A 15562-nucleotide genomic window follows, 5' to 3' on the forward strand; every position below is an offset into this window, starting at 1 on the left:
TATGTGAAAAACCTTTGTTTCTCTCGATGTTTTTCGACGAATCTGTAAGGAAATGCTCAAGTTTAAGAGTCTTACACATATAAATGGTTAAAATACGAATTTTTTTCACTTTCGCTTCCGGGCCATTTTTCACTCAAAATCCATAGGTGTTAACATAGGAACTTTTTTGCCCATTGAGACAGGGTCGTTAACTCGATCTGAAAAGTTTTTTTCTCGTTTTAGTATCATACCATATCCACTAAAGATTGTCCTAAGCTTAAAATATGGAAGAAAAAATACATTTACTCGTGTCGAAAAGACTTCACAACCTCAACCCTTACGAAAAGACCCTCGTGGAGGCACCCGAATCACTATGTGAAAAACCTTTGTGTCTCTCGATGTTTTTCGACGAATCTATAAGAAAACGCTCAAGTTTAAGCGTCTTACACATATAAATGGTTAAAATACGAATTTTTTTCACTTTCGCTTCCGGGCCATTTTTCACTCAAAATCCATAGGTGTTAACATGGGAACTTTTTTGCCCATTGAGACAGGGTCGTTAACTCGATCTGAAAAGTTTTTTTCTCGTTTTAGTATCATACCATATCCACTAAAGATTGTCCTAAGCTTAAAATATGGAAGAAAAAATACATTTACTCGTGTCGAAAAGACTTCACAACCTCAACCCTTACGAAAAGACCCTCGTGGAGGCACCCGAATCACTATGTGAAAAACCTTTGTTTCTCTCGATGTTTTTCGACGAATCTGTAAGGAAATGCTCAAGTTTAAGAGTCTTACACATATAAATGGTTAAAATACGAATTTTTTTCACTTTCGCTTCCGGGCCATTTTTCACTCAAAATCCATAGGTGTTAACATAGGAACTTTTTTGCCCATTGGGACAGGGTCGTTAACTCGATCTGAAAAGTTGTTTTCTCGTTTTAGTATCATACTATATCCACTAAAGATTGTCCTAAGCTTAAAATATGGAAGAAAAAAAACATTTACTCGTGTCGAAAAGACTTCACAACCTCAACCCTTACGAAAAGACCCTCGTGGAGGCACCCGAATGACTATGTGAAAAACCTTTGTTTCTCTCGATGTTTTTCGACGAATCTGTAAGGAAATGCTCAAGTTTAAGAGTCTTACACATATAAATGGTTAAAATACGAATTTTTTTCACTTTCGCTTCCGGGCCATTTTTCACTCAAAATCCATAGGTGTTAACATAGGAACTTTTTTGCCCATTGAGACAGGGTCGTTAACTCGATCTGAAAAGTTTTTTTCTCGTTTTAGTATCATACCATATCCACTAAAGATTGTCCTAAGCTTAAAATATGGAAGAAAAAATACATTTACTCGTGTCGAAAAGACTTCACAACCTCAACCCTTACGAAAAGACCCTCGTGGAGGCACCCGAATCACTATGTGAAAAACCTTTGTGTCTCTCGATGTTTTTCGACGAATCTATAAGAAAACGCTCAAGTTTAAGAGTCTTACACATATAAATTGTTAAAATACGAATTTTTTTCACTTTCGCTTCCGGGCCATTTTTCACTCAAAATCCATAGGTGTTAACATAGGAACTTTTTTGCCCATTGGGACAGGGTCGTTAACTCGATCTGAAACGTTGTTTTCACGTTTTAGTATCATACCATATACACTAAAGATTGTCCTAAGCATAAAATATGGAAGAAAAAAAACATTTACTCGTGTCGAAAAGACTTCACAACCTCAACCCTTACGAAAAGACCCTCGTGGAGGCACCCGAATGACTATGTGAAAAACCTTTGTTTCTCTCGATGTTTTTCGACGAATCTGTAAGGAAATGCTTAAGTTTAAGAGTCTTACACATATAAATGGTTAAAATACAAATTTTTTTCACTTTCGCTTCCGGGCCATTTTTCACTCAAAATCCATAGGTGTTAACATAGGAACTTTTTTGCCCATTGAGACAGGGTCGTTAACTCGATCTGAAAAGTTTTTTTCTCGTTTTAGTATCATACCATATCCACTAAAGATTGTCCTAAGCTTAAAATATGGAAGAAAAAATACATTTACTCGTGTCGAAAAGACTTCACAACATCAACCCTTACGAAAAGACCCTCGTGGAGGCACCCGAATCACTATGTGAAAAACCTTTGTGTCTCTCGATGTTTTTCGACGAATCTATAAGAAAACGCTCAAGTTTAAGCGTCTTACACATATAAATGGTTAAAATACGAATTTTTTTCACTTTCGCTTCCGGGCCATTTTTCACTCAAAATCCATAGGTGTTAACATAGGAACTTTTTTGCCCATTGGGACAGGGTCGTTAACTCGATCTGAAATATTGTTTTCATGTTTTAGTATCATACCATATCCACTAAAGATTGTCCTAAGCATAAAATATGGAAGAAAAAAAACATTTACTCGTGTCGAAAAGACTTCACAACCTCAACCCTTACGAAAAGACCCTCGTGGAGGCACCCGAATCACTATGTGAAAAACCTTTGTTTCTCTCGATGTTTTTCGACGAATCTGTAAGGAAATGCTCAAGTTTAAGAGTCTTACACATATAAATGGGTAAAATACGAATTTTTTTCACTTTCGCTTCCGGGCCATTTTTCACTCAAAATCCATAGGTGTTAACATGGGAACTTTTTTGCCCATTGGGACAGGGTCTTTAACTCGATCTGAAAAGTTGTTTTCTCGTTTTAGTATCATACCATATCCACTAAAGATTTTCCTAAGCGTAAAATATGGAAGAAAAAAAACATTTACTCTTGTCGAAAAGACCTCACAACCTCAACCCTTACGAAAAGACCCTCGTGGAGGCACCCGAATCACTATGTGAAAAACCTTTGTTTCTCTCGATGTTTTTCGACGAATCTGTAAGGAAATGCTCAAGTTTAAGAGTCTTACACATATAAATGGGTAAAATACGAATTTTTTTCACTTTCGCTTCCGGGCCATTTTTCACTCAAAATCCATAGGTGTTAACATGGGAACTTTTTTGCCCATTGGGACAGAGTCTTTAACTCGATCTGAAAAGTTGTTTTCTCGTTTTAGTATCATACCATATCCACTAAAGATTTTCCTAAGCGTAAAATATGGAAGAAAAAAAACATTTACTCTTGTCGAAAAGACTTCACAACCTCAACCCTTACGAAAAGACCCTCGTGGAGGCACCCTAATGACTATGTGAAAAACCTTATTTTCTGTCGATGTTTTTCGACGAATCTGTAAGAAAACGCTCAAGTTTAAGAGTCTTACACATATAAATGGTTAAAATACGAATTTTTTTCACTTTCGCTTCCGGGCCATTTTTCACTCAAAATCCATAGGTGTTAACATAGGAACTTTTTTGCCCATTGGGACAGGGTCGTTAACTCGATCTGAAAAGTTGTTTTCACGTTTTAGTATCATACCATATCCACTAAAGATTGTCCTAAGCGTAAAATATGGAAGAAAAAAAACATTTACTCGTGTCGAAAAGACTTCACAACCTCAACCCTTACGAAAAGACCCTCGTGGAGGCACCCGAATGACTATGTGAAAAACCTTTGTTTCTGTCGATGTTTTTCGACGAATTTGTAAGGAAACGCTCAAGTTTAAGAGTCTTACACATATAAATGGTTAAAATACGAATTTTTTTCACTTTCGCTTCCGGGCCATTTTTCACTCAAAATCCATAGGTGTTAACATGGGAACTTTTTTGCCCATTGGGACAGGGTCTTTAACTCGATCTGAAAAGTTGTTTTCTCGTTTTAGTATCATACCATATCCACTAAAGATTGTCCTAAGCGTAAAATATGGAAGAAAAAAAACATTTACTCTTGTCGAAAAGACTTTACAACCTCAACCCTTACGAAAAGACCCTCGTGGAGGCACCCGAATCACTATGTGAAAAACCTTTGTTTCTCTCGATGTTTTTCGACGAATCTGTAAGGAAATGCTCAAGTTTAAGAGTCTTACACATATAAATGGGTAAAATACGAATTTTTTTCACTTTCGCTTCCGGGCCATTTTTCACTCAAAATCCATAGGTGTTAACATGGGAACTTTTTTGCCCATTGGGACAGGGTCTTTAACTCGATCTGAAAAGTTGTTTTCTCGTTTTAGTATCATACCATATCCACTAAAGATTGTCCTAAGCGTAAAATATGGAAGAAAAAAAACATTTACTCTTGTCGAAAAGACTTTACAACCTCAACCCTTACGAAAAGACCCTCGTGGAGGCACCCGAATCACTATGTGAAAAACCTTTGTTTCTCTCGATGTTTTTCGACGAATCTGTAAGGAAATGCTCAAGTTTAAGAGTCTTACACATATAAATGGGTAAAATACGAATTTTTTTCACTTTCGCTTCCGGGCCATTTTTCACTCAAAATCCATAGGTGTTAACATGGGAACTTTTTTGCCCATTGGGACAGGGTCTTTAACTCGATCTGAAATGTTGTTTTCTCATTTTAGTATCATACCATATCAACTAAAGATTGTCCTAAGCGTAAAATATGGAAGAAAAAAAACATTTACTCTTGTCGAAAAGACTTCACAACCTCAACCTTTACGAAAAGACCCTCGTGGAGGCACCCGAATGACTATGTGAAAAACCTTTGTTTCTGTCGATGTTTTTCGACGAATCTATAAGGAAACGCTCAAGTTTAAGAGTCTTACACATATAAATGGTTAAAATATGAATTTTTTTCACTTTCGCTTCCGGGCCATTTTTCACTCAAAATCCATAGGTGTTAACATAGGAACTTTTTTGCCCATTGAGACAGGGTCGTTAACTCGATCTGAAAAGTTTTTTTCTCGTTTTAGTATCATACCATATCCACTAAAGATTGTCCTAAGCTTAAAATATGGAAGAAAAAATACATTTACTCGTGTCGAAAAGACTTCACAACCTCAACCCTTACGAAAAGACCCTCGTGGAGGCACCCGAATCACTATGTGAAAAACCTTTGTTTCTCTCGATGTTTTTCGACGAATCTGTAAGGAAATGCTCAAGTTTAAGAGTCTTACACATATAAATGGGTAAAATACGAATTTTTTTCACTTTCGCTTCCGGGCCATTTTTCACTCAAAATCCATAGGTGTTAACATGGGAACTTTTTTAACCATTGGGACAGGGTCTTTAACTCGATCTGAAAAGTTATTTTCTCGTTTTAGTATCATACCATATCCACTAAAGATTGTCCTAAGCATAAAATATGGAAGAAAAAAAACATTTACTCGTGTCGAAAAGACTTTACAACCTCAACCCTTACGAAAAGACCCTCGTGGAGGCACCCGAATCACTATGTGAAAAACCTTTGTTTCTCTCGATGTTTTTCGACGAATCTGTAAGGAAATGCTCAAGTTTAAGAGTCTTACACATATAAATGGGTAAAATACGAATTTTTTTCACTTTCGCTTCCGGGCCATTTTTCACTCAAAATCCATAGGTGTTAACATGGGAACTTTTTTGCCCATTGGGACAGGGTCTTTAACTCGATCTGAAAAGTTGTTTTCTCGTTTTAGTATCATACCATATCCACTAAAGATTGTCCTAAGCGTAAAATATGGAAGAAAAAAAACATTTACTCTTGTCGAAAAGACTTTACAACCTCAACCCTTACGAAAAGACCCTCGTGGAGGCACCCGAATCACTATGTGAAAAACCTTTGTTTCTCTCGATGTTTTTCGACGAATCTGTAAGGAAATGCTCAAGTTTAAGAGTCTTACACATATAAATGGGTAAAATATGAATTTTTTTCACTTTCGCTTCCGGGCCATTTTTCACTCAAAATCCATAGGTGTTAACATGGGAACTTTTTTGCCCATTGGGACAGGGTCTTTAACTCGATCTGAAAAGTTGTTTTCTCGTTTTAGTATCATACCATATCCACTATAGATTGTCCTAAGCGTAAAATATGGAACAAAAAAAACATTTACTCTTGTCGAAAAGACTTCACAACCTCAACCCTTACGAAAAGACCCTCGTGGAGGCACCCGAATCACTATGTGAAAAACCTTTGTTTCTCTCGATGTTTTTCGACGAATCTGTAAGGAAATGCTCAAGTTTAAGAGTCTTACACATATAAATGGGTAAAATACGAATTTTTTTCACTTTCGCTTCCGGGCCATTTTTCACTCAAAATCCATAGGTGTTAACATGGGAACTTTTTTGCCCATTGGGACAGGGTCTTTAACTCGATCTGAAATGTTGTTTTCTCATTTTAGTATCATACCATATCAACTAAAGATTGTCCTAAGCGTAAAATATGGAAGAAAAAAAACATTTACTCTTGTCGAAAAGACTTCACAACCTCAACCCTTACGAAAAGACCCTCGTGGAGGCACCCGAATGACTATGTGAAAAACCTTTGTTTCTGTCGATGTTTTTCGACGAATCTATAAGGAAACGCTCAAGTTCAAGAGTCTTACACATATAAATGGTTAAAATATGAATTTTTTTCACTTTCGCTTCCGGGCCATTTTTCACTCAAAATCCATAGGTGTTAACATAGGAACTTTTTTGCCCATTGAGACAGGGTCGTTAACTCGATCTGAAAAGTTTTTTTCTCGTTTTAGTATCATACCATATCCACTAAAGATTGTCCTAAGCTTAAAATATGGAAGAAAAAATACATTTACTCGTGTCGAAAAGACTTCACAACCTCAACCCTTACGAAAAGACCCTCGTGGAGGCACCCGAATCACTATGTGAAAAACCTTTGTTTCTCTCGATGTTTTTCGACGAATCTGTAAGGAAATGCTCAAGTTTAAGAGTCTTACACATATAAATGGGTAAAATACGAATTTTTTTCACTTTCGCTTCCGGGCCATTTTTCACTCAAAATCCATAGGTGTTAACATGGGAACTTTTTTAACCATTGGGACAGGGTCTTTAACTCGATCTGAAAAGTTATTTTCTCGTTTTAGTATCATACCATATCCACTAAAGATTGTCCTAAGCATAAAATATGGAAGAAAAAAAACATTTACTCTTGTCGAAAAGACTTCACAACCTCAACCCTTACGAAAAGACCCTCGTGGAGGCACCCGAATGACTATGTGAAAAACCTTTGTTTCTCTCGATGTTTTTCGACGAATCTGTAAGGAAACGCTCAAGTTTAAGAGTCTTACACATATAAATGGTTAAAATACGAATTTTTTTCACTTTCGCTTCCGGGCCATTTTTCACTCAAAATCCATAGGTGTTAACATAGGAACTTTTTTGCCCATTGAGACAGGGTCGTTAACTCGATCTGAAAAGTTTTTTTCTCGTTTTAGTATCATACCATATCCACTAAAGATTGTCCTAAGCTTAAAATATGGAAGAAAAAATACATTTACTCGTGTCGAAAAGACTTCACAACCTCAACCCTTACGAAAAGACCCTCGTGGAGGCACCCGAATCACTATGTGAAAAACCTTTGTGTCTCTCGATGTTTTTCGACGAATCTATAAGAAAACGCTCAAGTTTAAGAGTCTTACACATATAAATGGTTAAAATACGAATTTTTTTCACTTTCGCTTCCGGGCCATTTTTCACTCAAAATCCATAGGTGTTAACATAGGAACTTTTTTGCCCATTGGGACAGGGTCGTTAACTCGATCTGAAAAGTTGTTTTCACGTTTTAGTATCATACCATATCCACTAAAGATTGTCCTAAGCGTAAAATATGGAAGAAAAAAAACATTTACTCTTGTCGAAAAGACTTCACAACCTCAACCCTTACGAAAAGACCCTCGTGGAGGCACCCGAATGACTATGTGAAAAACCTTATTTTCTGTCGATGTTTTTCGACGAATCTGTAAGGAAACGCTCAAGTTTAAGAGTCTTACACATATAAATGGTTAAAATATGAATTTTTTTCACTTTCGCTTACGGGCCATTTTTCACTCAAAATCCATAGTTGTTAACATGGGAACTTTTTTGCCCATTGGGACAGGGTCTTTAACTCGATCTGAAAAGTTGTTTTCTCGTTTTAGTATCATACCATATCCACTATAGATTGTCCTAAGCGTAAAATATGGAACAAAAAAAACATTTACTCTTGTCGAAAAGACTTCACAACCTCAACCCTTACGAAAAGACCCTCGTGGAGGCACCCGAATCACTATGTGAAAAACCTTTGTTTCTCTCGATGTTTTTCGACGAATCTGTAAGGAAATGCTCAAGTTTAAGAGTCTTACACATATAAATGGGTAAAATACGAATTTTTTTCACTTTCGCTTCCGGGCCATTTTTCACTCAAAATCCATAGGTGTTAACATGGGAACTTTTTTGCCCATTGGGACAGGGATTTTAACTCGATCTGAAATGTTGTTTTCTCGTTTTAGTATCATACCATATCAACTAAAGATTGTCCTAAGCGTAAAATATGGAAGAAAAAAAACATTTACTCTTGTCGAAAAGACTTCACAACCTCAACCCTTACGAAAAGACCCTCGTGGAGGCACCCGAATCACTATGTGAAAAACCTTTGTTTCTGTCGATGTTTTTCGACGAATCTATAAGGAAACGCTCAAGTTTAAGAGTCTTACACATATAAATGGTTAAAATATGAATTTTTTTCACTTTCGCTTCCGGGCCATTTTTCACTCAAAATCCATAGGTGTTAACATAGGAACTTTTTTGCCCATTGAGACAGGGTCGTTAACTCGATCTGAAAAGTTGTTTTCTCGTTTTAGTATGATACCATATCCACTAAAGATTTTCCTAAGCTTAAAATATGGAAGAAAAAATACATTTACTCTTGTCGAAAAGACTTCACAACCTCAACCCTTACGAAAAGACCCTCGTGGAGGCACCCGAATCACTATGTGAAAAACCTTTGTTTCTCTCGATGTTTTTCGACGAATCTGTAAGGAAATGCTCAAGTTTAAGAGTCTTACACATATAAATGGTTAAAATACGAATTTTTTTCACTTTCGCTTCCGGGCCATTTTTCACTCAAAATCCATAGGTGTTAACATAGGAACTTTTTTGCCCATTGGGACAGGGTCGTTAACTCGATCTGAAAAGTTGTTTTCTCGTTTTAGTATCATACCATAATCACTAAAGATTGTCCTAAGCATAAAATATGGAAGAAAAAAAACATTTACTCGTGTCGAAAAGACTTCACAACCTCAACCCTTACGAAAAGACCCTCGTGGAGGAAACCGAATGACTATGTGAAAAACCTTTGTTTCTGTCGATGTTTTTCGACGAATCTGTAAGGAAACGCTCAAGTTTAAGAGTCTTACACATATAAATGGTTAAAATATGAATTTTTTTCACTTTCGCTTCCGGGCCATTTTTCACTCAAAATCCATAGGTGTTAACATAGGAACTTTTTTGCCCATTTAGACAGGGTCGTTAACTCGATCTGAAAAGTTGTTTTCTCGTTTTAGTATGATACCATATCCACTAAAGATTGTCCTAAGCTTAAAATATGGAAGAAAAAATACATTTACTCTTGTCGAAAAGACTTAACAACCTCAACCCTTACGAAAAGACCCTCGTGGAGGCACCCGAATGACTATGTGAAAAACCTTATTTTCTGTCGATGTTTTTCGACGAATCTGTAAGGAAACGCTCAAGTTTAAGAGTCTTACACATATAAATGGTTAAAATATGAATTTTTTTCACTTTCGCTTCCGGGCCATTTTTCACTCAAAATCCATAGGTGTTAACATAGGAACTTTTTTGCCCATTGGGACAGGGTCTTTAACTCGATCTGAAAAGTTGTTTTCTCGTTTTAGTATCATACCATATCCACTATAGATTGTCCTAAGCGTAAAATATGGAACAAAAAAAACATTTACTCTTGTCGAAAAGACTTCACAACCTCAACCCTTACGAAAAGACCCTCGTGGAGGCACCCGAATCACTATGTGAAAAACCTTTGTTTCTCTCGATGTTTTTCGACGAATCTGTAAGGAAATGCTCAAGTTTAAGAGTCTTACACATATAAATGGGTAAAATACGAATTTTTTTCACTTTCGCTTCCGGGCCATTTTTCACTCAAAATCCATAGGTGTTAACATGGGAACTTTTTTGCCCATTGGGACAGGGATTTTAACTCGATCTGAAATGTTGTTTTCTCGTTTTAGTATCATACCATATCAACTAAAGATTGTCCTAAGCGTAAAATATGGAAGAAAAAAAACATTTACTCTTGTCGAAAAGACTTCACAACCTCAACCCTTACGAAAAGACCCTCGTGGAGGCACCCGAATCACTATGTGAAAAACCTTTGTTTCTGTCGATGTTTTTCGACGAATCTATAAGGAAACGCTCAAGTTTAAGAGTCTTACACATATAAATGGTTAAAATATGAATTTTTTTCACTTTCGCTTCCGGGCCATTTTTCACTCAAAATCCATAGGTGTTAACATAGGAACTTTTTTGCCCATTGAGACAGGGTCGTTAACTCGATCTGAAAAGTTGTTTTCTCGTTTTAGTATGATACCATATCCACTAAAGATTTTCCTAAGCTTAAAATATGGAAGAAAAAATACATTTACTCTTGTCGAAAAGACTTCACAACCTCAACCCTTACGAAAAGACCCTCGTGGAGGCACCCGAATCACTATGTGAAAAACCTTTGTTTCTCTCGATGTTTTTCGACGAATCTGTAAGGAAATGCTCAAGTTTAAGAGTCTTACACATATAAATGGTTAAAATACGAATTTTTTTCACTTTCGCTTCCGGGCCATTTTTCACTCAAAATCCATAGGTGTTAACATAGGAACTTTTTTGCCCATTGGGACAGGGTCGTTAACTCGATCTGAAAAGTTGTTTTCTCGTTTTAGTATCATACCATAATCACTAAAGATTGTCCTAAGCATAAAATATGGAAGAAAAAAAACATTTACTCGTGTCGAAAAGACTTCACAACCTCAACCCTTACGAAAAGACCCTCGTGGAGGAAACCGAATGACTATGTGAAAAACCTTTGTTTCTGTCGATGTTTTTCGACGAATCTGTAAGGAAACGCTCAAGTTTAAGAGTCTTACACATATAAATGGTTAAAATATGAATTTTTTTCACTTTCGCTTCCGGGCCATTTTTCACTCAAAATCCATAGGTGTTAACATAGGAACTTTTTTGCCCATTTAGACAGGGTCGTTAACTCGATCTGAAAAGTTGTTTTCTCGTTTTAGTATGATACCATATCCACTAAAGATTGTCCTAAGCTTAAAATATGGAAGAAAAAATACATTTACTCTTGTCGAAAAGACTTAACAACCTCAACCCTTACGAAAAGACCCTCGTGGAGGCACCCGAATGACTATGTGAAAAACCTTATTTTCTGTCGATGTTTTTCGACGAATCTGTAAGGAAACGCTCAAGTTTAAGAGTCTTACACATATAAATGGTTAAAATATGAATTTTTTTCACTTTCGCTTCCGGGCCATTTTTCACTCAAAATCCATAGGTGTTAACATAGGAACTTTTTTGCCCATTGGGACAGGGTCGTTAACTCGATCTGAAAAGTTGTTTTCTCGTTTTAGTATCATACCATAATCACTAAAGATTGTCCTAAGCATAAAATATGGAAGAAAAAAAACATTTACTCTTGTCGAAAAGACTTCACAACCTCAACCCTTACGAAAAGACCCTCGTGGAGGCACCCGAATCACTATGTGAAAAACCTTTGTTTCTCTCGATGTTTTTCGACGAATCTGTAAGGAAATGCTCAAGTTTAAGAGTCTTACACATATAAATGGGTAAAATACGAATTTTTTTCACTTTCGCTTCCGGGCCATTTTTCACTCAAAATCCATAGGTGTTAACATGGGAACTTTTTTGCCCATTGGGACAGGGATTTTAACTCGATCTGAAATGTTGTTTTCTCGTTTTAGTATCATACCATATCAACTAAAGATTGTCCTAAGCGTAAAATATGGAAGAAAAAAAACATTTACTCTTGTCGAAAAGACTTCACAACCTCAACCCTTACGAAAAGACCCTCGTGGAGGCACCCGAATCACTATGTGAAAAACCTTTGTTTCTGTCGATGTTTTTCGACGAATCTATAAGGAAACGCTCAAGTTTAAGAGTCTTACACATATAAATGGTTAAAATATGAATTTTTTTCACTTTCGCTTCCGGGCCATTTTTCACTCAAAATCCATAGGTGTTAACATAGGAACTTTTTTGCCCATTGAGACAGGGTCGTTAACTCGATCTGAAAAGTTGTTTTCTCGTTTTAGTATGATACCATATCCACTAAAGATTTTCCTAAGCTTAAAATATGGAAGAAAAAATACATTTACTCTTGTCGAAAAGACTTCACAACCTCAACCCTTACGAAAAGACCCTCGTGGAGGCACCCGAATCACTATGTGAAAAACCTTTGTTTCTCTCGATGTTTTTCGACGAATCTGTAAGGAAATGCTCAAGTTTAAGAGTCTTACACATATAAATGGTTAAAATACGAATTTTTTTCACTTTCGCTTCCGGGCCATTTTTCACTCAAAATCCATAGGTGTTAACATAGGAACTTTTTTGCCCATTGGGACAGGGTCGTTAACTCGATCTGAAAAGTTGTTTTCTCGTTTTAGTATCATACCATAATCACTAAAGATTGTCCTAAGCATAAAATATGGAAGAAAAAAAACATTTACTCGTGTCGAAAAGACTTCACAACCTCAACCCTTACGAAAAGACCCTCGTGGAGGAAACCGAATGACTATGTGAAAAACCTTTGTTTCTGTCGATGTTTTTCGACGAATCTGTAAGGAAACGCTCAAGTTTAAGAGTCTTACACATATAAATGGTTAAAATATGAATTTTTTTCACTTTCGCTTCCGGGCCATTTTTCACTCAAAATCCATAGGTGTTAACATAGGAACTTTTTTGCCCATTTAGACAGGGTCGTTAACTCGATCTGAAAAGTTGTTTTCTCGTTTTAGTATGATACCATATCCACTAAAGATTGTCCTAAGCTTAAAATATGGAAGAAAAAATACATTTACTCTTGTCGAAAAGACTTAACAACCTCAACCCTTACGAAAAGACCCTCGTGGAGGCACCCGAATGACTATGTGAAAAACCTTATTTTCTGTCGATGTTTTTCGACGAATCTGTAAGGAAACGCTCAAGTTTAAGAGTCTTACACATATAAATGGTTAAAATATGAATTTTTTTCACTTTCGCTTCCGGGCCATTTTTCACTCAAAATCCATAGGTGTTAACATAGGAACTTTTTTGCCCATTGGGACAGGGTCGTTAACTCGATCTGAAAAGTTGTTTTCTCGTTTTAGTATCATACCATAATCACTAAAGATTGTCCTAAGCATAAAATATGGAAGAAAAAAAACATTTACTCGTGTCGAAAAGACTTCACAACCTCAACCCTTACGAAAAGACCCTCGTGGAGGAAACCGAATGACTATGTGAAAAACCTTTGTTTCTGTCGATGTTTTTCGACGAATCTGTAAGGAAACGCTCAAGTTTAAGAGTCTTACACATATAAATGGTTAAAATATGAATTTTTTTCACTTTCGCTTCCGGGCCATTTTTCACTCAAAATCCATAGGTGTTAACATAGGAACTTTTTTGCCCATTGAGACAGGGTCGTTAACTCGATCTGAAAAGTTGTTTTCTCGTTTTAGTATGATACCATATCCACTAAAGATTGTCCTAAGCTTAAAATATGGAAGAAAAAATACATTTACTCTTGTCGAAAAGACTTAACAACCTCAACCCTTACGAAAAGACCCTCGTGGAGGCACCCGAATGACTATGTGAAAAACCTTATTTTCTGTCGATGTTTTTCGACGAATCTGTAAGGAAACGCTCAAGTTTAAGAGTCTTACACATATAAATGGTTAAAATATGAATTTTTTTCACTTTCGCTTCCGGGCCATTTTTCACTCAAAATCCATAGGTGTTAACATAGGAACTTTTTTGCCCATTGAGACAGGGTCGTTAACTCGATCTGAAAAGTTGTTTTCTCGTTTTAGTATGATACCATATCCACTAAAGATTGTCCTAAGCGTAAAATATGGAAGAAAAAAAACATTTACTCTTGTCGAAAAGACTTCACAACCTCAACCCTTACGAAAAGACCCTCGTGGAGGCACCCGAATCACTATGTGAAAAACCTTTGTTTCTCTCGATGTTTTTCGACGAATCTGTAAGGAAATGCTCAAGTTTAAGAGTCTTACACATATAAATGGGTAAAATACGAATTTTTTTCACTTTCGCTTCCGGGCCATTTTTCACTCAAAATCCATAGTTGTTAACATGGGAACTTTTTTGCCCATTGGGACAGGGTCGTTAACTCGATCTTAAAAGTTGTTTTCTCGTTTTAGTATCATACCATATCCACTATAGATTGTCCTAAGCGTAAAATATGGAAGAAAAAAAACATTTACTCTTGTCGAAAAGACTTCACAACCTCAACCCTTACGAAAAGACCCTCGTGGAGGCACCCGAATCACTATGTGAAAAACCTTTGTTTCTGTCGATGTTTTTGACGAATCTGTAAGGAAACGCTCAAGTTTAAGAGTCTTACACATATAAATGGTTAAAATATAAATTTTTTTCACTTTCGCTTCCGGGCCATTTTTCACTCAAAATCCATAGGTGTTAACATAGGAACTTTTTTGCCCATTGGGACAGGGTCGTTAACTCGATCTGAAAAGTTGTTTTCTCGTTTTAGTATCATACCATAATCACTAAAGATTGTCCTAAGCATAAAATATGGAAGAAAAAAAACATTTACTCGTGTCGAAAAGACTTCACAACCTCAACCCTTACGAAAAGACCCTCGTGGAGGCACCCGAATGACTATGTGAAAAACCTTTGTTTCTCTCGATGTTTTTCGACGAATCTGTAAGGAAATGCTCAAGTTTAAGAGTCTTAAACATATAAATGGTTAAAATACGAATTTTTTTCACTTTCGCTTCCGGGCCATTTTTCACTCAAAATCCATAGGTGTTAACATAGGAACTTTTTTGCCCATTGGGACAGGGTCGTTAACTCGATCTGAAAAGTTGTTTTCTCATTTTAGTATCATACCATATCCACTAAAGATAGTCCTAAGCGTAAAATATGGAAGAAAAAATACATTTACTCGTGTCGAAAAGACTTCACAACCTCAACCCTTACGAAAAGACCCTCGTGGAGGCACCCAAATCACTATGTGAAAAACCTTTGTGTCTCTCGATGTTTTTCGACGAATCTATAAGAAAACGATCAAGTTTAAGAGTCTTACACATATAAATGGCTAAAATACGAATTTTTTTCACTTTCGCTTCCGGGCCATTTTTCACTCAAAATCCATAGGTGTTAACATAGGAACTTTTTTGCCCATTGGGACAGGGTCGTTAACTTGATCTGAAAAGTTGTTTTCACGTTTTAGTATCATACCATATCCACTAAAGATTGTCCTAAGCGTAAAATATGGAAGAAAAAAAACATTTACTCTTGTCGAAAAGACTTCACAACCTCAACCCTTACGAAAAGACCCTCGTGGAGGCACCCGAATGACTATGTGAAAAACCTTTGTTTCTGTCGATGTTTTTCGACGAATCTGTAAGGAAACGCTCAAGTTTAAGAGTCTTACACATATAAATGGTTAAAATATGAATTTTTTTCACTTTCGCTTCC

Source organism: Cucurbita pepo, chromosome 17, assembly GCF_057944985.1.
Source record: "Cucurbita pepo subsp. pepo isolate OVF chromosome 17, ASM5794498v1, whole genome shotgun sequence".
NCBI lineage: Eukaryota > Viridiplantae > Streptophyta > Magnoliopsida > Cucurbitales > Cucurbitaceae > Cucurbita > Cucurbita pepo.